This window comes from Rattus norvegicus, chromosome 2 (genome assembly GCF_036323735.1).
Source record: "Rattus norvegicus strain BN/NHsdMcwi chromosome 2, GRCr8, whole genome shotgun sequence".
Classification (NCBI taxonomy): Eukaryota; Metazoa; Chordata; class Mammalia; order Rodentia; family Muridae; genus Rattus; species Rattus norvegicus.
Genome location: NC_086020.1, coordinates 70,483,792 through 70,505,433, shown reverse-complemented (window position 1 = coordinate 70,505,433; position 21,642 = coordinate 70,483,792). Strand labels below are relative to the sequence as shown.

Here is a 21,642-nt window from a genome sequence, read left to right as displayed (position 1 = left end):
AGAGTCTGTCGACTAGGCTCCTTGTTCATCTCTTAGATTTTATTTATATCCCTCTAGGTTAGTCTGTCTCCTATCCAGGGAGATCATTTTAAAATGCAAAGGAGTGAATGTTACTACCATGTTCCAAGCACTGGACTTTGTATCCCTAGAAAAGATGTGCAAATCCTATGCACTACTTCAATTTTGAAAGTTGTCAGTCTTTTTCCACAGATGGTCATATCTGTTTTTCCCTATGGTCCTCTTGATCAGCTGGCATAGTGCCCTCAGTTTTAAAGAAGTTTTATAAAATCTGTTTTATCATTATGTAATTATGTCATTACTAATAACATAAGATTTTTCTTTTACCAACAAGAGATTCTGGTCACCTAAAGAAATATTTGATTCTAATAATCAAATTCACCTGTCAGTCACGCTATAACTCTTTGCGAATCATCACAGAATTAGTCTGGCCCACTGTCACGCAGAGGACATTGTAAAGTGTGTTCAATTTAAACACACATAAATTATTTTGTAATTTAGGATATTTGCCATTTGCATTTGTGTTTGGCTGCGTGTATATAAGGTAACAAATTTCACCCTGCAATGTTTACCTTATCATGATTTGCAGAAAAAAGTTATTCCAGAAAGCACTGATTTTAATTGGAATTAAGTCATCCGAACAGGTTTTAAGAAGCCATGTGTGTAGTACAGAGCTTTGATTGCATCTCATTTGTCTATTCGTGCTGGTATTGTTTGAGGATCTCTAGCAAAAAGCTTGGGCTGAATTTGATTGTCACTGTAACTATGTTGGGAGGTGAAGCCTTACGAAGTGACTAGGTCACGGATGTGCTGACTTCCTGCTGACAGATGTTATCATCAGAGAAGCCTACTCCTTGTCCTGGGAACAAAGAGTGAGTAAGAGGTGTCTTCAATTCTCTCCCGATCCCGTGTCCTCGACCTTCCATCCCTGAAGCCTCTACCAAGAGAAAAGGCATCAAAATGGCTCTTGTCAGGTGGCAACAGCTTGCCATTGGGCTTCTCGCTGTTTAGAAATATGAGATTTGTGTGTGTGTGTGTGTGTGTGTGTGTGTGTGTGTGTGTGTGTGTGTATGTGTGTGTATGTGATACATTTGTTTCTGTGTTAGCGCAAAACAAAGATGCTCAATATTGTCACATTACAGCTTTCCAATTTCTAAAGTCTTTCAATAATTATTGAAATATATTCAAGCAAGTATCCTACCTCATCTGTATTCTAAAAAAAATAACTTGCTGGTTGCCACATGGATTTTGAAATAAGCATGTTAACTTCTGTGAAAAATTAAAGCAATCTATATAATAAGAAAAATATCCTTGGTAAAATTTTAATCAAAATTGCAGTCACTTTACAAATTAAAGTGTATGATTTTGAATATATGAATATGTTTCATCTATAAATACTATTTATAGCTCATTCTATGAGTACTCTTCATTGGCTTTTAATATATTTTGTGATACTTTATCCTATGGCCATGACATGGCTATTCCTGTTTTGAAAAGTAAGTAAACATTTTGAGCTTGGGGGACCATCCCAAGATGGACTCAACTATCATTCGTCTTGGAAGAAGCTGGGAACTCTTATGTCTCTTGAGCAAACTTTTCCTATCTCCAGACATAAGTGAGACACTTGATGGAGGGAGGGAGACGTTGCTCAGATATTTAGATTAATGTAGGCTTCTATAATTAGGCCTAATTAAACTAACTGGCTCAACAAGCTAGTTTTAGGTGGAATCATTTTGATGGTCTGCTACTGTGCTCTCTATTGGGTAAATTGGAAGTTAGAATCCTCAGGAAATGTGATGCGGTCTAATCCTACAGCCTCATAGTTGGATCAATTTTGCTGTTACATTAAAAATATTCTTAGATACATGTGCAGTTTTTCGTTTACTTTATGATTTAAAGTAGCCTGCGTTTATTATAAGTCCTAAGGAACAATCATTCTAAGAACTATCATTCTAAGACAAATCTCCCTGAGTCTGTGAAGTTTCGAAAGCACTATTTGAGATCCAAACTGTTAGGAGCTCTCATCCTGAGATTGGTCTTCATGAACACATTGCTCTCACACTTTCCAATTGTTAAAAACAAAAACAACACCCAAAAAACCTGTGTGGGTGTGTTTGTGAAGGTGTGTTTGTTTGAGTGTGTGTGTGTGTGTGTGTGTATGTGTGTGTGTATTGCTTACACAACATCCCTGTGACATACAGACGACAACTTCTGTTTCCATTCTGTTGAGTTTGTGGATTGAATATGGGTTCTCAGACATGGAAGAAAGTACTTACAGGCTCAACCAAGTCAGTGGTTGGTGCCTTATTCATTATTTGTTTGTTTGCTTCCTTGATTTTTTTTTGTTTGCTTACTCTTTGAGTTTGCTTTTATATCCAAAAAGAAGTTAAAATACTTCTGTGCTATCTTAATACAAATCAATCCTGGATATTACTTTTCGCGATAATGTGTAATACAACATTTTATTGTTTTTGTAGTTGTCCTATTACCTACCTTTGTAGTTTTCACATCAACACAAATGAATTTTTAGTCATCCTAAAGAATGGTTCTTGTATAAGATTTATTCACTTCACTTTGAATGACATAATTCTTGTTTTTGTATGCTCTTTCTATCAAAACTGCAATGTTCTCACAAGGTCCTTTCTGCCTTTAATCTCAGTGGCTTTGCTCATGGTCACTACCATAAATTTTCCCTGATGTCTCTCACTCCCATCTCCTATATTCAGTCTTTGTAGAGCTCCTATTTACTCAAATATTAATTCCAAGGGAATTTTCTTTTAATTTATTTGTGTTTTGGATCTTGTTTTATCCCTTGTCTTCAGCTTTATTTCCTTCTTTGTTTTTCAAGTCAACAAGCAAAATATCTATTTAGATTTTAATATTGGTAATAGTTCTTCGATTCTCAATGACGATCATCTTTCATTACGGTGACATTTTCAGCGTTCTCTCCCTATTATGCATAGTAAGGAGCTGCTGCTCACTTCCTCCCCCTAGAGTCTCTTGAAGTGGATAGAGTATCGCCATGATGACCCTGTGTAAGGAAGCTTCTGCATTCAAATCTAGATGTGTATACGGCTTCAACTCCCTAGGAGAATAGTTAGTTGGGTTGCTCCGATCCCACTAGGCTGTTACACAAACCGGAGCATACAAGTGTCAACAACAATAGCAGAGCCACCTAAGGAAAGAAGGCCAGAGTGAAAGTGAATGGGAAGAGAACAGAGACAGAGTCATGCAGCCAGTCCTCAGATACGGTGTCATGTAGGCGTGGCTGCATAGAAGACTCTTACTATATAAGATTATATCTACCTGCATTTTGACTTGATATAAACATTTTCTCCTTCCAATGTTTTTTCTTCATGATGGATTTTGATTTTTGATAATTATTAAGAAACTGACTTACCCTGATTAGTCAGAAATATCATGATTAGTATCTTATCTAATTATACAGTATTATATTCCAATCTTATATCATGTTTTTTCATATAAAATTCCAATCATACGTCATATAATTTTATCATACAAATATTTAAACTGCCTATTTTCTTGTAATATCTACTTTATTTTGTGAAACTGTAGACAAATATCATTTTTATTCAATTACAAGCCAGTTTTGAGTATATGGGGAAAATCTTATCGTTTTGCTTTTAAGATCTGATAATAAACAATAAACATAGAAATGAAGCTCTTTCATTTAGCTAAGTCTTTCTGATCACTAACATATCTTCCTTTATCTTTTTAAGATTTACTTTTTATTTATTTATTTAATGTTTATGAATACACTCTCACTGTTGTCAGACACATCAGACACACGAGAAGAGGGCATCGGATCCCATCACAGATGGGTGTGAGCCACTATGTGCTTGCTGGGAATTGAACTCAGGACCTCTGGGAGTGGAGTCAGTGCTCTTAACCACTGAAACACTTCTGCATTTCATAGCTGTTGTTTTTCCACTTCTGATTTATGAACCACACTCCCTCTTCTTTACCGACACCATCTATAAAGAATTACCAAGTTAGTCACGAAGTTTCGTTAGCTTTTTCCACGCTCCTTTTTAATAATTTTTTATATCCCGCCCCTCTCATTCTACATTCTTTGCTCTCTGGCGTTCTCATCAGACTGATTTTCAGTTTTCTAAGAAACAATGACCCTGAGGCTCCTGGTTTGCAGTGGACCTGCAGGGTCTTAAGTGTGAAGCACATTGGAAATTCAATAACTATTCAGTGGGATAAAGTCACATTTGACAAACACTGAGCCCAGGAACCACCCAAGCAAACTTCTGACTGTACATGTTTTCTTAGAATATTAACAGACAGCAGATTCTCTCTGAAAAAGGAGGAAGAAGGTTTTTGGTTTTGTTTTTTCTTTTTTGTTTTTTACTTCCCAGATATCACGGGAAAGTACATTGTTTCATATTTATGATCCTCTGGATGCAGATTAATCTAAGTGAATTGGTTGTTAATATCTAGAAATGAAGAAATGTGAGAGATTTATGCAAAACTGTCTTTTAGCATAGCTTACATATCTGTTGGGACTGGAGAACTTCAACATAAACTGCACAAATGGGAACTGGGAAAATGAGATTTCATACCCAACACACGGCGCAAATATTGGGCTCGACACCAGGCACTCGTATCCAATTGGGAAACCAAAATCACTCTAGGAGGATACATCCTTGGTTGTTTTCTTTATGTTAGTGGTAGAATTGGGAGTTACAGAGAAACAAGTGGGAATCCAAACAGCACATCCGATTACTGCAGTAAACCTACACAGTATAAAAAATGAGTTCAAATTAAAGGTGAAAATACCCACTTCTCCATCAGCTTTTTTCAGCTCTAAGTTTTTTTTTTTTGTTTTGTTTTCTTGGTTTGTTTGTTTTTGTTTTGTTTTGTTTTTCCAGCTACCCAGATGTAAATTAACATGATAACCCCATCCTCCTATTTTCCCAGACATTGGATATGTCACCGATCTTTCTTTCTGATTCTAATTCATACCTATTTTATTGTCATTTCTCTTAGAAGAACGGAAATAATCAAGGGTAATTGGGTTCGCGGGGAGAATGAAAGCTTCCTTGTCAAGCACAGAGTGCAGAAGTGTTATAGCAAGTTGTACTTTACATCTAATTTCACAACAGATAACCATGCCTTGCTTTATGTTGTGGAATGAATTGTAGCAGTGAAGGTTGTATTACTTTATATATTTCACTGTAAAAAACTCACATTTTGAGGTTAATGAGAAAATACAAGCTACATCTTTTTTATTATATATATTACCTCAGGAGGATTTCTTTACAAGCTTTACTTAAAATTAGGGTTGTAGTCTACACATCTTTATGGAAAAATAAAGAATTTTCACTAATGATTAATGAAGAATTTGACTAAATGAAGTTTTGGTTATTAAAATAACTACTAGGAAATCTTACAAATAATTGAGTGAATAGAAATCATTTGTAATAAATTAAAGTGCTAATAAAATTATAAGATACTTAATAGACCTATTAAGATTAAACCATCCATTTCGTATTGCCTTTATAAAACCAGAGGAATTAGTTGAGCATAATTTGTTTTTTTAAGATTATGGCAACTATGTTAAGTATTTATATGTTCTTTGGAGTTGGTCACAAAAAATATTTTCAGTATATCAGTAAATAATTAAAATTTTAAACTGAGTGGATACATATTTCTATGAAACTTATTTTAACGCTTAAAATGCTTATTGACAACATATAATAATTGAAGGTATTCTGTCCTTCCAACAGTTTTTAGACCATCTCATTGTGTCTCTCAAGATTCTATGATATTTTTCACATGAATATGTATTGACAGAGTATTAGGTGTCCTTTTTAATTAGTGTTATGGTCTATAATTTTAAAGAAAAAGAAAAATGGGACTATTAAAATCCATTGTATAGTCTGAGAATGTAGCTCAATTAGTAAAATGTTTGTTTAGCATTTATGGTTTGAAGTGTGGTTAGCATTTGAAGTATGTCCTGGTGACATACCCCAGTAATCTCACCACAGTGGGGTTATCCTCATCCATAGGAGAAATTCAAGGCCTGACTATACTATATAAGACAAGTCTCAAAGAAATTACTAACTTTTTTATTTTGTTATTTCCTATTCTTTCATGTATATGTTTCCTCATTGCCTTGGGTATTTCCTAAATTGATTCATTTTTTTTGCTTTGTTTGCTTGGATTATTTTTCCATGGGGAGCTTTATCCACTAATTTTTTGTTGAGACAGGGTTTCATTATAATTGCTGAGGCTCACCTTAAACTCATTATGTAGTTTAACATGAACCCAAATTCATTGATCCTTAGCATAGCACTTAAGTAATAGGATATATGCACAACTGTCTCTGAGTCTCTATGTTGCTTTTACGTTTTAAATTTTCTGCCTTTTTGAATTATTTTTGATTTTCTTTTATTATAAATAAAATTATAATCTTTTTTTCTGTATCGGGTTTCAGTATCCTGAGCTCAGTCTATGTTCTTTCACAGGATATAATTTTCCATTGTTATTTGATGTTTTTAGTAAATCACAACCAATTGCTGGCTGAGAAATCAGTGCTCAAAATAATCCCATATAATTTCATGCTTAATTTCATTTGTGAGCCCCAGCCCTTTTCACATACAAATAAAGAAAACACATTATTGAAACTCCGTAGCCTAATTTTATTATTTCATCTAAATTGTTTGCTTTGCCTCCTTCAGTCATTAGTCAAGGGAAAAGGAAATGAGATCAAGTCTATTGCTAATTTCTAGTCAGGCTTAAAAAAAAAAGGAAGACACAGAAGCCCGGGGTTACCAATAAGCACCTCAGAGGACAAATAACTACCTCAGCATCTGCAGCAGATTTCCTTCCAATAAATCCCTCCCTGCTGAATTTAACAATTACTTAAGAATTGGCATAGTCACTAAACAAAATAAGATGAATGGAATGGATTAAATATGCAACTAATGATGCTTATCAACCTCCCAGGCAAGAACATAGTTTAATTGTTTTAACCCCCAGAGATCTTTACTGAAATGTATGCTGTGTAAGAAACTTTGAATGTATTTTACAATTCAAGTTTTTGGTTAATTTTTTTTCTTTTAAGTGAGAAAAAGGATAAGAATGAAATGCTTACTGTGTTATGGCTTTGTGTAGTGTCAACCTACAACACACACACACACACACACACACACACACAAAGAAGCCTTGAAAAAAATGTGAGGGACAGAAACAAATGATGGTTTTTAAATCAAGAGTGGCAAGTATATGTACCAACAACCACATGATGTTGGAAGAAAATCTACAGGGCACTGAGTAGGCAACTTTGACAAGTATTTACATTTCCAGGTAAATTTGGAGGCTGAGTGCACTTAAGTCGATGCTCATGTGTGCCATGTTTTATGTTGTGATGAAGAGGATCTCTATATATCCATGCCTACGTGCACAGTGAATTTTAAAATTTTGTATTACGTGAATAGCAATAGATTCTGCATGGGGTCAAGTGGTGATGGAGTATTTATACAACTTAAAGTTTCACTTTGAAAGTTCTACAGCCAATGATCTTTCTCATAAAGTTATGTACTCAGTGCAGATAACCAATGGGGAGGATCTTTCCTGGTGACCAGTTTTCCTGCTCTCAGGAATAATAGTCCTCTCTTTGTTTAGGGTTGATGCCCAGAGTATCTTCCCTCCATGTTGATTAATCCACCTGTATCCTCTTTGTTCAGGGAGAAGATGGGCAAAAGAAAGGGAAGGAGAGAGTTTTATAATTATGATTTCAAAAAAATTATTGAAAAATTATGCAATTGTTTCCAGGGTTAACTTTATATTAATAAAATAATACACAGAAACATACCATGCTCTTAAAAAGTATATGCCACAAGGTAATTTTCACATTGTTTTATAGAAATCAATAGGTAAATAAGATAGAATGCTAATATTTACTGTTCAAGTAAATCATATCATTTTTTATAATGATTAGACAACTTACAGAACATTCTTATCACTAACTAGATGTCTGCTCAAATACACCCTGGAATCCAGCCTAAGTTTAAGTAAACTATGTATGTTAGAGTATATACATACAATACACATTCTTAAGGAATCTTTATTGTTTGTATCAAGTGACTGCACATCTACAAGATACATAAATTGATCTTTGATCAATATCTAGACAGGTACACTTCCTAGAGGAATATTAGCTTTTTCCTTTTTTGTCCTTTTGAATTATTTAATTATTTGTTTATTTTTATTGGTTATTTTATATATTTATATTTTAAATGTTATCCCCTTTTTAAATTCCCCATCCTAACGCCCTGGCCACTGCTTCTACGAGGGTGCTCTCCCTCCCCCCTACCCCTTCCAGCCTCAGATCTCTAGCATCCCCTATGCTGGGGTATTGAGCCTTCACAGGACCAAGGGCCTTGCCACCCATTAATGCCAGACAAGGCCATCCTCTGCTACATATGTAGCTGGAGCTATGGGCCCTTCCATGTATACTTTTTGGTTGGTGGTTTAGTCCTTGGGAGCTATGGGGGGGTCTGCTGCTTAATATTGTTGTTCTCCCTATCGGGTTGTAAACCTCTTCAGCTCCTTCAGTCCTTCCCCTAACTCCTCCATTGAGGTCCCTATGCTCAGTGAGATGGTTGACTGCAAGCATCCATATCTACCTGAGGAAGGACCCTGCCATACCATTCCTGGGCATATACCCAAAAGATGTTGTAAAAAATAACAAAGACACATGCTCCACTATGTTCATAGCATCCTCATTTATGATAGCCAGAAGTTGGAAACACCCCTCAACAGAGGAATGGATACAGAAAATGTGATACATTTACACAATGGAGTACTATTCAGCTATTAAAAACAATGACTTCATGAAATTCAAAGGCAAATGGGTGGAACTAGAAAATATCATCCAGAGTGAAGTAACCCAGTCACAAAAGAACACACATGATATGTACTCACTGATAAGTGGATATTAGCCCAAAAGGTAAGAATACCCAAGATAAAACTTACAGACCATGTGAAGCTCAAGAAGAAGGAAGACCAAAATATGGATGCTTCAGTCCTTCTTAGAATAGGGAACAAAATACTCATAGGATGTAGAGGATGGGAGGGACTTGAGAGGAAGTAAGGAGGGAGAGGGAAAAAGTGGGGCAGGATCAGGTGTGGGAAGAGACTGGGGAGAAATACTGAGGGTCAGGAATGTGAAAGGAGGTGTGTAGTTGTGGGGGATGGGGAACTGAAGATAGCCACCAGAAAGTTCCAGATGTCAGGAAATCAAGAGGCTCCTAGGACCCCCACAGGGATGACATTAGCTGAAATACCCAAGAACAGGGAGAGAAAACCTGTCCAGACTATATCCAGAGGTTAGGCATGCCCCGTGGTTGAGGGGTGGGGCTTTCCACCCATCTCAAAAATATTAACTCAGAATTCTTCCCGTCTAAAAGAAATACAGGGACAAAGAGTAGAGCAGGGACTGAAGGAAAGGTCATCCAGAGATGGCCCCAGCTGGCAATCCATCCCATATGCAGCTACCAAACCCAGACACTGTTGCTGATGCCAAGAAGTGCTTGCTGACAGGATTCATTTCCTCGAGAAACATGTTTTGCCAAGAACCAGTGTAGGCTTGAAGCATGGTTCTAAGAGAAGGGGTGTGTGGGAGTTGTGTAAATGAATGACTGGAAGTCAAACTCTGGGTCCAAGCTGGAGGGCTATGTTCTGCTGGAACTTTATAGTCTGCTTTCTGTCTGTTTTGCTTTCTTTCTTTCTGATGTGCTTTCTCTGGAGATCTCTAAACGGCTCTCTTTGTATGTTCTGCTTGAGACAGTTCTGCATGCAGTTCTCTCTTGCTATTCTAAAAAAATACTCGGGATAGCTCATCTCCTGCAGATAATAAGCCAAATCTTTTATTTTACAGATCAATGCAGTATTTCCTCCAGGTTCCCTTTGATTATCCTAGGAATCACCATCTTGAGACCCCCAGTCTCTCAATTGTTAGGAGGCAAGCACAGCTTTTCTTTTAACATTGCAAAAGAATTCAGAGATCTGCCTGCCAGCGGTAAACACAGATGCTAAAACAACTGGTTGGGACTCAGTCCTGACAGGATCACTTGTATCACACCTGGGCCTAACCTCACTCTGTTCCAGGCTGACAATGAACTCAGGAATCTGCGTGCATTTTTACCCGCTTGTCTTTGTATCTTTCTAACAAGCTGGTTCATTGTGCCTTTGTTCCTTTAGATTTGTGAAGCTCCTCATAATTCATATTACATATTTGGTTTTATTTTTATGCATAGGTGGGAAACTATATATTTTCGAAGTCATGTTTTTAAGAGTTATTTTCCACAGCTTTAATGGCTGTCCTAAAGGTTCCAGCATTTACCATTTTCCTAAAACATTAGCTACACCTTTGCCTCCTGGACTTTTGCTATCTGAGATTATCGTGGAGTCATTACCATTAACAGCGAGGATAGTCCTGAAAGGAGGAACGTAAAACATGTACATATTAGACAAACAAGCCTTATGCCCTTGGCAGCCATCAACACTCTTGGAGGCCCACATCCACTGGCCCTGTCCCAGGAGGTAGGAACCATGCCATTCTGTCCCCACCAGGCCATGCTGGACTTCCAAAAGTTTATTATAAAACTAAAAGCATTTCTAGTCAGTTGAAAACTCTTCATGAGGAGGGAAAAAGAAAACAAGTGTTTTGCATGAGAATGACGCAGAGGATAATAATTGAAGTGGTTTGAAGAAAAGAGAAGTTTACGAAAGGATACTGTGAAAACAAAGACCAATGTTTTATAAGAAGTGACGATGTAGTTCAAAATTAATATTAAAACTGGGAAATGTCCCACACCCGCGGATCCCGGCCCGCAGCAGCTCTCTGCCCCCAGACCCTGTGAGAGAGAGACCCAACCGCCTGGTCAGGTGGGCACTCCTGAGGCTGCAGAGCAGAAGAGACCACCAACACTGCTCACCCCTGCCCACATCCCTGGCCCAAGAGGAAACTGTAAAAGGCCTCTGGGCTCCCGTGGGGGAGGGCCCAGGAGCGGCAGGACCCCTGCCTGAGACACCGCCGGAACCTGAGGAAAACAGACCAGATAAACAGTTCTCTGCACCCAAATCCCGTGGGAGGGAGAGCTGAACCTTCAGAGAGGCAGACAAGCCTGGGAAACCAGAAGAGACTGCTCTCTGCACACACATCTCGGACACCAGAGGAAAAAGCCAAAGACCATCTGGAACCCTGGTGCACTGAAGCTCCCGGAAGGGGCGGCATAGGTCTTCCTGGTTGCTGCCGCTGCAGAGAGCCCCTGGGCAGCACCCACGAGCGAACCTGAGCCTCGGGACCACAGGTAAGACCAACTTTTCTGCTGCAAGAAAGCTGCCTGGTGAGCTTGGGACACAGGGAAGCAGAATTCCTCTAGGACCGGGCACTTTCTGTGTTTACCAGAAGTCCCACACCCGCAGATCCCGGCCCGCAGCAGCTCTCTGCCCCCAGACCCTGTGAGAGAGAGACCCAACCGCCTGGTCAGGTGGGCACTCCTGAGGCTGCAGAGCTGAAGAGACCACCAACACTGCTCACCCCTGCCCACATCCCTGGCCCAAGAGGAAACTGTATAAGGCCTCTGGGCTCCCGTGGGGGAGGGCCCAGGAGCGGCAGGACCCCTGCCTGAGACACTGCCGGAACCTGAGGGAAACAGACCGGATAAACAGTACTCTGCACCCAAATCCTGTGGGAGGGAGAGCTAAACCTTCAGAGAGGCAGACAAGCCTGGGAAACCAGAAGAGACTGCTCTCTGCACACACATCTCGGACGCCAGAGGAAAAAGCCAAAGACCATCTGGAACCCTGGTGCACTGAAGCTCCTGGAAGGGGCGGCACAGGTCTTCCTGGTTGCTGCCACTGCAGAGAGCCTGTGGGCAGCACCCTACGAGTGAACTTGAGCCTCGGGACCACAGGTAAGACCAAATTTTCTGCTGCAAGAAAGCTGCCTGGTGAACTCAAGACACAGGCCCACAAGAACAGCTGAAGACCTGTAGAGAGGAAAAACCACACACCGGAAAGCAGAACACTCTGTCCCCATAACTGACTGAAAGAGAGGAAAACAGGTCTACAGCACTCCTGACACACAGGCTTATAGGACAGTCTAGCCACTGTCAGAAATAGCAGAACAAAGTAACACTAGAGATAATCTGATGGCGAGAGGCAAGCGCAGGAACCCAAGCAACAGAAACCAAGACTACATGGCACCATCGGAGCCCAATTCTCCAATCAAAACAAACATGGAATATCCAAACACACCAGAAAAGCAAGATCTAGTTTCAAAATCATTTTTGATCATGATGCTGGAGGACTTCAAGAAAGACGTGAAGAACTCCCTTAGAGAACAAGTAGAAGCCTACAGAGAGGAATCGCAAAAATGCCTGAAAGAATCACAAAAATCCCTGAAAGAATTCCAGGAAAACATAAATAAACAAGTAGAAGCCCATAGAGAGGAGACACAAAAATCCCTGAAAGAACTCCAGGAAAACATAAATAAACAAGTAGAAGCCCATAGAGAGGAGACACAAAAATCCCTGAAAGAATTCCAGGAAAACACAATCAAACAGTTGAAGGAATTAAAAATGGAAATAGAAGCAATCAAGAAAGAACACATGGAAACAACCCTGGATATAGAAAACCAAAAGAAGAGACAAGGAGCTGTAGATAGAAGCTTCACCAACAGAATACAAGAGATGGAAGAGAGAATCTCAGGAGCAGAAGATTCCATAGAAATCATTGACTCAACTGTCAAAGATAATGTAAAGCGGAAAAAGCTACTGGTCCAAAACATACAGGAAATCCAGGACTCAATGAGAAGATCAAACCTAAGGATAATAGGTATAGAAGAGAGTGAAGACTCCCAGCTCAAAGAACCAGTAAATATCTTCAACAAAATCATAGAAGAAAACTTCCCTAACCTAAAAAAAGAGATACCCATAGACATACAAGAAGCCTACAGAACTCCAAATAGATTGGACCAGAAAAGAAACACCTCCCGTTACATAATTGTCAAAACACCAAACGCACAAAATAAAGAAAGAATATTAAAAGCAGTAAGGGAAAAAGGTCAAGTAACATATAAAGGGAGACCTATCAGAATCACACCAGACTTCTCGCCAGAAACTATGAAGGCCAGAAGATCCTGGACTGATGTCATACAGACCCTAAGAGAACGCAAATGCCAGTCCAGGTTACTGTATCCAGCAAAATTCTCAATTAACATTGATGGAGAAACCAAGATATTCCATGACAAAACCAAATTTACACAATATCTTTCTACAAATCCAGCACTACAAAGGATAATAAATGGTAAAGCCCAACATAAGGAGGCAAGCTATACCCTAGAAGAAGCAAGAAACTAATCGTCTTGGCAACAAAACAAAGAGAATGAAAGCACACAAACATAACCTCACATCCAAATATGAATATAATGGGAAGCAATAATCACTATTCCTTAATATCTCTCAGTATCAATGGCCTCAACTCCCCAATAAAAACACATAGATTAACAAACTGGATACGCAACGAGGACCCTGCATTCTGCTGCCTACAGGAAACACACCTCAGAGACAAAGACAGACACTACCTCAGAGTGAAAGGCTGGAAAACAACTTTCCAAGCAAATGGTCAGAAGAAGCAAGCTGGAGTAGCCATTCTAATATCAAATAAAATCAATTTCCAACTAAAAGTCATCAAAAAAGATAAGGAAGGACACTTCATATTCATCAAAGGAAAAATCCACCAAGATGAACTCTCAATCCTAAATATCTATGCCCCAAATACAAGGGCACCTACATACGTAAACCTTACTAAAGCTCAAAACACACATTGCACCTCACACAATAATAGTGGGAGATTTCAACACACCACTCTCATCAATGGACAGATCATGGAAACAGAAATTAAACAGTGATGTCGACAGACTAAGAGAAGTCATGAGCCAAATGGACTTAACGGATATTTATAGAACATTCTATCCTAAAGCAAAAGGATATACCTTCTTCTCAGCTCCTCATGGTACTTTCTCCAAAATTGACCATATAATTGGTCAAAAAACGGGCCTCAACAGGTGCAGAAAGATAGAAATAATCCCATGCGTACTATTGGACCACCACGGCCTAAAACTGGTCTTCAATAATAATAAGGGAAAAATGCCCAAATATACGTGGAAATTGAACAATGCTCTACTCAATGATAACCTGGTCAAGGAAGAAATAAAGAAAGAAATTTAAAACTTTTTAGAATTTAATGAAAATGAAGATACAACATACCCAAACTTATGGGACATAATGAAAGCTGTGCTAAGAGGAAAACTCATAGCGCTGAGTGCCTGCAAAAAGAAACAGGAAAGAGCATATGTCAGCAGCTTGACAGCACACCTAAAAGCTCTAGAACAAAAAGAAGCAAATACACCCAGGAGGAGTAGAAGGCAGGAAATAATCAAACTCAGAGCTGAAATCAACCAAGTAGAAACAAAAAGGACCATAGAAAGAATCAACAGAACCAAAAGCTGGTTCTTTGAGAAAATCAACAAGATAGATAAACCCTTAGCCAGACTAACGAGAGGACACAGAGAGTGCGTCCAAATTAACAAAATCAGAAATGAAAAGGGAGACATAACTACAGATTCAGAGGAAATTCAAAAAATCATCAGATCTTACTATAAAAACCTATCTTCAACAAAACTTGAAAATCTTCAGGAAATGGACAATTTCCTAGACAGATACCAGGTATCGAAGTTAAATCAGGAACAGATAAACCAGTTAAACAACCCCATAACTCCTAAGGAAATAGAAGCAGTCATTAAAGGTCTCCCAACCAAAAAGAGCCCAGGTCCAGACGGATTTAGTGCAGAATTCTATCAAACCTTCATAGAAGACCTCATACCAATATTATCCAAACTATTCCACAAAATTGAAACAGATGGAGCACTACCGAATTCCTTCTACGAAGCCACAATTACTCTTATACCTAAACCACACAAAGACACAACAAAGAAAGAGAACTTCAGACCAATTTCCCTTATGAATATCGACGCAAAAATACTCAATAAAATTCTGGCAAACCGAATTCAAGAGCACATCAAAACAATCATCCTCCATGATCAAGTAGGCTTCATCCCAGGCATGCAGGGATGGTTTAATATACGGAAAACCATCAACGTGATCCATTATATAAACAAACTGAAAGAACAGAACCACATGATCATTTCATTAGATGCTGAGAAAGCATTTGACAAAATTCAACACCCCTTCATGATAAAAGTCCTGGAAAGAATAGGAATTCAAGGCCCATACCTAAACATAGTAAAAGCAATATACAGCAAACCAGTTGCTAACATTAAACTAAATGGAGAGAAACTTGAAGCAATCCCACTAAAATCAGGGACTAGACAAGGCTGCCCACTCTCTCCCTACTTATTCAATATAGTTCTTGAAGTTCTAGCCAGAGCAATCAGACAACAAAAGGAGATCAAGGGGATACAGATCGGAAAAGAAGAGGTCAAAATATCACTATTTGCAGATGACATGATAGTATATTTAAGTGATCCCAAAAGTTCCACCAATGAACTACTAAAGCTGATAAACAACTTCAGCAAAGTGGCTGGGTATAAAATTAACTCAAATAAATCAGTTGCCTTCCTCTATACAAAAGAGAAACAAGCCGAGAGAGAAATTAGGGAAACGACACCATTCATAATAGACCCAAATAATATAATGTACCTCGGTGTGACTTCAACCAAGCAAGTAAAAGATCTGTACAATAAGAACTTCAAGACACAGAGGAAAGAAATTGAAGAAGACCTCAGAAGATGGAAAGATCTCCCATGCTCATGGATTGGCAGGATTAATATAGTAAAAATGGCCATTTTACCAAAAGCAATCTACAGATTCAATGCAATCCCCATCAAAATACCAATCCATTTCTTCAAAGAGTTAGACAGAACAATTTGCAAATTCATCTGGAATAACAAAAAACCCAGGATAGCTAAAGCTATCCTCAACAATAAAAGGACTTCAGGGGGAATCACTATCCCTGAACTCAAGCAGTATTACAGAGCAATAGTGATAAAAACTGCATGGTATTGGTACAGAGACAGACAGATAGACCAATGGAATAGAATTGAAGACCCAGAAATGAACCCACACACCTATGGTCACTTGATTTTTGACAAAGGAGCCAAAACCATCCAATGGAAAAAAGATAGCCTTTTCAGCAAATTGTGCTGGTTCAACTGGAGGGCAACATGTAGAAGAATGCAGATCGATCCATGCTTATCACCCTGTACAAAGCTTAAGTCCAAGTGGATCAAGGACCTCCACATCAAACCAGACACACTCAAACTAATAGAAGAAAAACTAGGGAAGCATCTGGAACACATGGGCACTGGAAAAAATTTCCTGAACAAAACACCAATGGCTTATGCTCTAAGATCAATAATCGACAAATGGGATCTCATAAAACTGCAAAGCTTCTGTAAGGCAAAGGACACTGTGGTTAGGACAAATCGGCAACCAACAGATTGGGAAAAGATCTTTACCAATCCTACAACAGATAGAGGCCTTATATCCAAAATATACAAAGAACTCAAGAAGTTAGACCGCAGGGAAACAAATAACCCTATTAAAAAATAGGGTTCAGAGCTAAACAAAGAATTCACAGCTGAGGAATGCCGAATGGCTGAGAAACACCTAAAGAAATGTTCAACATCTTTAGTCATAAGGGAAATGCAAATCAAAACAACCCTGAGATTTCTCCTCACACCAGTGAGAATGGCTAAGATCAAAAACTCAGGTGACAGCAGATGCTGGCGAGGATGTGGAGAAAGAGGAACACTCCTCCATTGTTGGTGGGATTGCAGACTGGTAAAACCATTCTGGAAATCAGTCTGGAGGTTCCTCAGAAAATTGGACATTGAACTGCCTGAGGATCCAGCTATACCTCTCTTGGGCATATATCCAAAAGATGCCTCAACATATAAAAGAGACACGTGCTCCACTATGTTCATCGCAGCCTTATTTATAATAGCCAGAAAATGGAAAGAACCCAGATGCCCTTCAACAGAGGAATGGATACAGAAAATGTGGTACATCTACACAATGGAATATTACTCAGCTATCAAAAACAACGGCTTTATGAAATTCGTAGGCAAATGGTTGGAACTGGAAAATATCATCCTGAGTGAGCTAACCCAATCACAGAAAGACATACATGGTATGCACTCATTGATAAGTGGCTATTAGCCCAAATGCTTGAATTACCCTAGATCCCTAGAACAAACGAAACTCAAGACGGATGATCAAAATGTGAATGCTTCACTCCTTCTTTAAATGAGGAAAAAGAATACCCTTGACAGGGAAGGGAGAGGCAAAGATTAAAACAGAGACTGAAGGAACACCCATTCAGTGCCTGCCCCACATGTGGCCCATACATATACAGCCACCCAATATAGACAAGATGGATGAAGCAAAGAAGTGCAGACCGACAGGAGCCGGATGTAGATCGCTCCTGAGAACACAGCCAGAATACAGCACATACAGAGGCGAATGCCAGCAGCAAACCACTGAACTGAGAATAGGTCCCCTGTTGAAGGAATCAGAGAAAGAACTGGAAGAGCTTGAAGGGGCTCGAGAACCCAAAAGTACAACAATGCCAAGCAACCAGAGCTTCCAGGGACTAAGCCACTACATAAATACTATACATGGACTGACCCTGGACTCTGACCCCATAGGTAGCAATGAATATCCTAGTAAGAGCATAGTGGAAGGGGAAGCCCTGGGTCCTGCTAAGACTGAACCCCCAGTGAACTAGACTATGGGGGGAGGGCGGCAATGGGGGGAGGGTTGGGAGGGGAACACACATAAGGAAGGGGAGGGGGGAGGGGGATGTTTGCCTGGAAACCGGGAAAAGGAATAACACTTGAAATGTATATAAGAAATACTCAAGTTAATAAAAAAAAAAACTGGGAAATGGATAGTTTTGTTTTTAAATTATTTAACTGATTGAAATGTTTTCCAAAGTGTATTCCTTTCTTTTACAGGTACCTATTGCATGTTTATGTTTGTTTGTTTGTTTGCTTGCTGGCTTGCTTGTTTAAATGAAGTAAGTGAGTGAGCATAGTCCCTGTGCTTTACCATGTGATTGTGTTCCTGTTTTACCCTCTTATAACTGCTCACAAGTAGCTGGGGAGATTTCAGTATTTTGTCTATTGATCTACAAGCATTCACTATTCACTCCTTATTTTTAATTAATAATTCCAGAGGAGTTCTTCCAGTAATATATGATCCCTCTTGCTCAATTCACTGCAGGGCTTAACGAACTTTTGGTTTGTTGATAAAAAAAAAAATAAAAAATTTGTGCAACCTTTATATCCATATTCAATAGATTCCCTTTAGTTTACACATTTCTGGAATATTACAATAGACAGAAAAAGCATGCCACAAAAGAAATCAACCAATAATACAAAATATGGCCAAACTGTGATTATTACTTTCATTGCTACTTTTACTCCTTTGGCTTCCTACATATATAATTAAAAGAGCATCCTATCCCATATACTTTTTGATCAATATGTGCCTAAGCCTTTCATAGTTGAGAGCATATGAATGAGGTTTGACTTGCATCATCATTGAATTTTGATTTCCAAAGGCACAGCATGAATGAATAGATGTGATTGTTTTATTTAAAAATATAAAATTTAAGACTCAAAGTTTATGTAAGAATAAGAATCTCTTCTAGTGGTACACAAATTATCAAACAAAAATGAAAAAAACAAAAAACAAAAAACAAAGAAACCCTAGGTTGCTTCTGTAAATGGTTCCCTCTGTGTTCTTAGGGAAATAAATTTCAGGTTGAAAAGTTATAGATGGCAGATTTGTATATTCAACCAGTACCTGCAAACAAATCAAATTAACCTAGTATTGCTGTTATCCTGTGAAGTTTACATATATTTATGAATATGCTAATATTGTCCATTCTAGATTATAATGTTCTTTGTAAAATTTGTTAGTCAGCTAAATATTATGGTAAATTTCCTAAATTTTAATGTTGTCTTCGTATATAATCCATTTCTTTCACAAGCATATGAAAAATTAGTAAATATTTATACAAACTGTTTTAATAGACACTAACTAGTTTAGCTTAAACATTTTGGTTCATAACACACTTACATATTTTATTTTCAAAGATAATACTAATGTGTTTCATATTGAATATGATAAAAATATAAATGCAACAGAATATAATTTTTAAAGCAGAAATCTTGGTGTGATGGTTTGCATATGCTTGGCCCAGAGAGTACTATTATGTGTGGCCTTGTTGGAAGTGTGTCATTGTGGGGGTTGACTTGGAGACCTGAGGATGCTCAGTCTGTTCTTGGCTTCTTTCATATGAAGATATTGAACTCTCAGCTCCTCCTGCACCATGCCTGCCTGGATGCTGCCATGTTCCAGCCTTGATGATAATGAACTGAACCTCTGAACCTGTAAGCCAGCCACAATTAAATGTTGTCCTTTATAAAACTTACATTGGTCATGGTGTCTGTTCACAGCAATAACTAACTAAGACACTTGGAAAAATTACAATGAAGTTCATGTTTTATAGTAGCTGTTTTTAAAATAAATGTGTGGTACAAAATTATTTCATAGTCATGAAAAGGTTATTTTTAGCAGAACTTTTTCAAGAAATTGTGAGGACAAGTCACTTGTAAGTTGTGTCACATTTGTATTCAAATGTCAAGCACTGCTATTAATTCACTTGGTTTGATTTAAACCTAATTTGCCTATGGTTGAGCTCAAAATGAACCTATTGTATTCATCTGCAGTCTGCCTTCCCTTTGGTCATTCTACAATAGTCATTCTAACCTGTAGTCAGTCTGTCTCTTCCACAAATGCCATGAGATTGAAAAATCTTACACATGGTTTGATGAGCAAAGTCTCAATGGAATATATGAGCAGAAGTTATGGAGTACTAAAAGATTCTCAAAATTTAGAATTAACTTCAAATTTTAAGGAATTATATGAGATTAAAACACAATAAAAATCAAGCATTGAACAACAGAACAATAAAATTGTTTCATCCACAGAACATTCTGAAGAAGCTGAGAAATCTAGTTTCAAAAAACATTGTGACACAAATATGACACAATAACCACAAGAATTTAAATGAGACATGATTCACTTTAGAAGGCTGTCAGTCAAATGTATGAGTGCATGTGTGTGTGTGTGTGTGTGTGTGTTTATAAGCCTTGCATGGAAAACTTGACTTAAAAGCCAAAACAAAAGCAGACTAACAAAACATCTACCTGACAATGACTGCAGGGTTTTCTTAGCTATTTAATGAGAACTGTTATAGACTAGTCAAATTCAACAACGGAATAGGAAGCATTATAACTCTCTGTAAAGTGTGAAGATAAAAATGTATATCCTTGAAAAAAGAAAAATATCAATTTTGATCAATTTTAAAACCACCTCCCAGATTTCATAACAATTAGGTTACCTGTTCAGAGGATAGAAAGACAAAAATTTGGGCAGGAAACTCAAGGGTGGGACCACAAAGGAAACAATTCTGGAATTCCAGAAAGGTGTTGTAGTTTATTAGCCTCTTAAAAGTTCACACCCCCACCTAGAGGGTATACATTAGGAGAGAGACTATATCTTTCTACACAAAGGCTTAATATTTTCTTCTTGTGAAGAGCTTTGCACTGGATCCTTACATTTTCATGGGAAAAACAGATTATATCATCTCCTAAATGGCTTTAGTATCCCTCTTTAGAGGAGGAATTGTTTGATAAAGACCCATTAAGGTGAACAAATGTTCAAAAGAATATACTCACTGGTTTGAGTACAGAACTACTAAGATTGAGTAGGTAAATCACCTAGCTAGGGGGTCTACTCCTCAGAAGGAAGGGTAACCCCAGGAACACAGGCTCACCTTAACCCATGCTAAAAAGACAGGTTGAATCTTATGCCTTTAGTAAGCTACTGTACTTTTCCCTTCTAGAAGTCTTAGCACATCAGGCACATCTAGCATATCCTAGAATATCTTGCACAATCTGAGCATGCCAAAATAAGGTTGCTATGAAGATCCCCAGATCGGTCCGCCTTTGAGTGGTACAACTTTTCTTCTCTCTCACTCTTTCTTTTAGATCTCAACTGTCTTAGTTAGGATTTTATCGCTTTGAAGAGACAACATGACCACAGCAACTCTTATAAAGCAAAATAGTTGGAGCTGGCATACAGTTTTAGAGGTTTAGTCTGTTACCATCATGGTGGCAAGCAATGAAGAATGCAGATGGATATGTGCTGAAGAAGCAGATGAGAGCTCTGCATTTTGATCCATAGGCAGCAGGAGGGGACTGTGCGTCACACTGGGAGTAGTTTGAGCATCTATGACCTCAAAGTCCACCTCCATAGTGATATACTTTCTGCAAAAAGGCCATACCTATTTTAATAAGTGCCACTCCTAATGGTGTCATTCCCTATGGCCAAGCATTTAAACACACAAGTCTCTAGGAGTTATTACTATTGAAACAACTTAATCTTCCTAATGCTATGACTCTTTAAAATTATCCATTGCTACTTCATA

At 38.2% G+C, this 21,642-nt stretch overlaps 1 protein-coding gene across 3 annotated transcripts in view; it reads right to left on the bottom strand.

Moving 5' to 3' along the window:
• Positions 1–21,642, bottom strand: part of Cdh10 (cadherin 10) — a 222,360-nt gene that overhangs the window by 72,447 nt on the left and 128,271 nt on the right. The window lies entirely within an intron of this gene.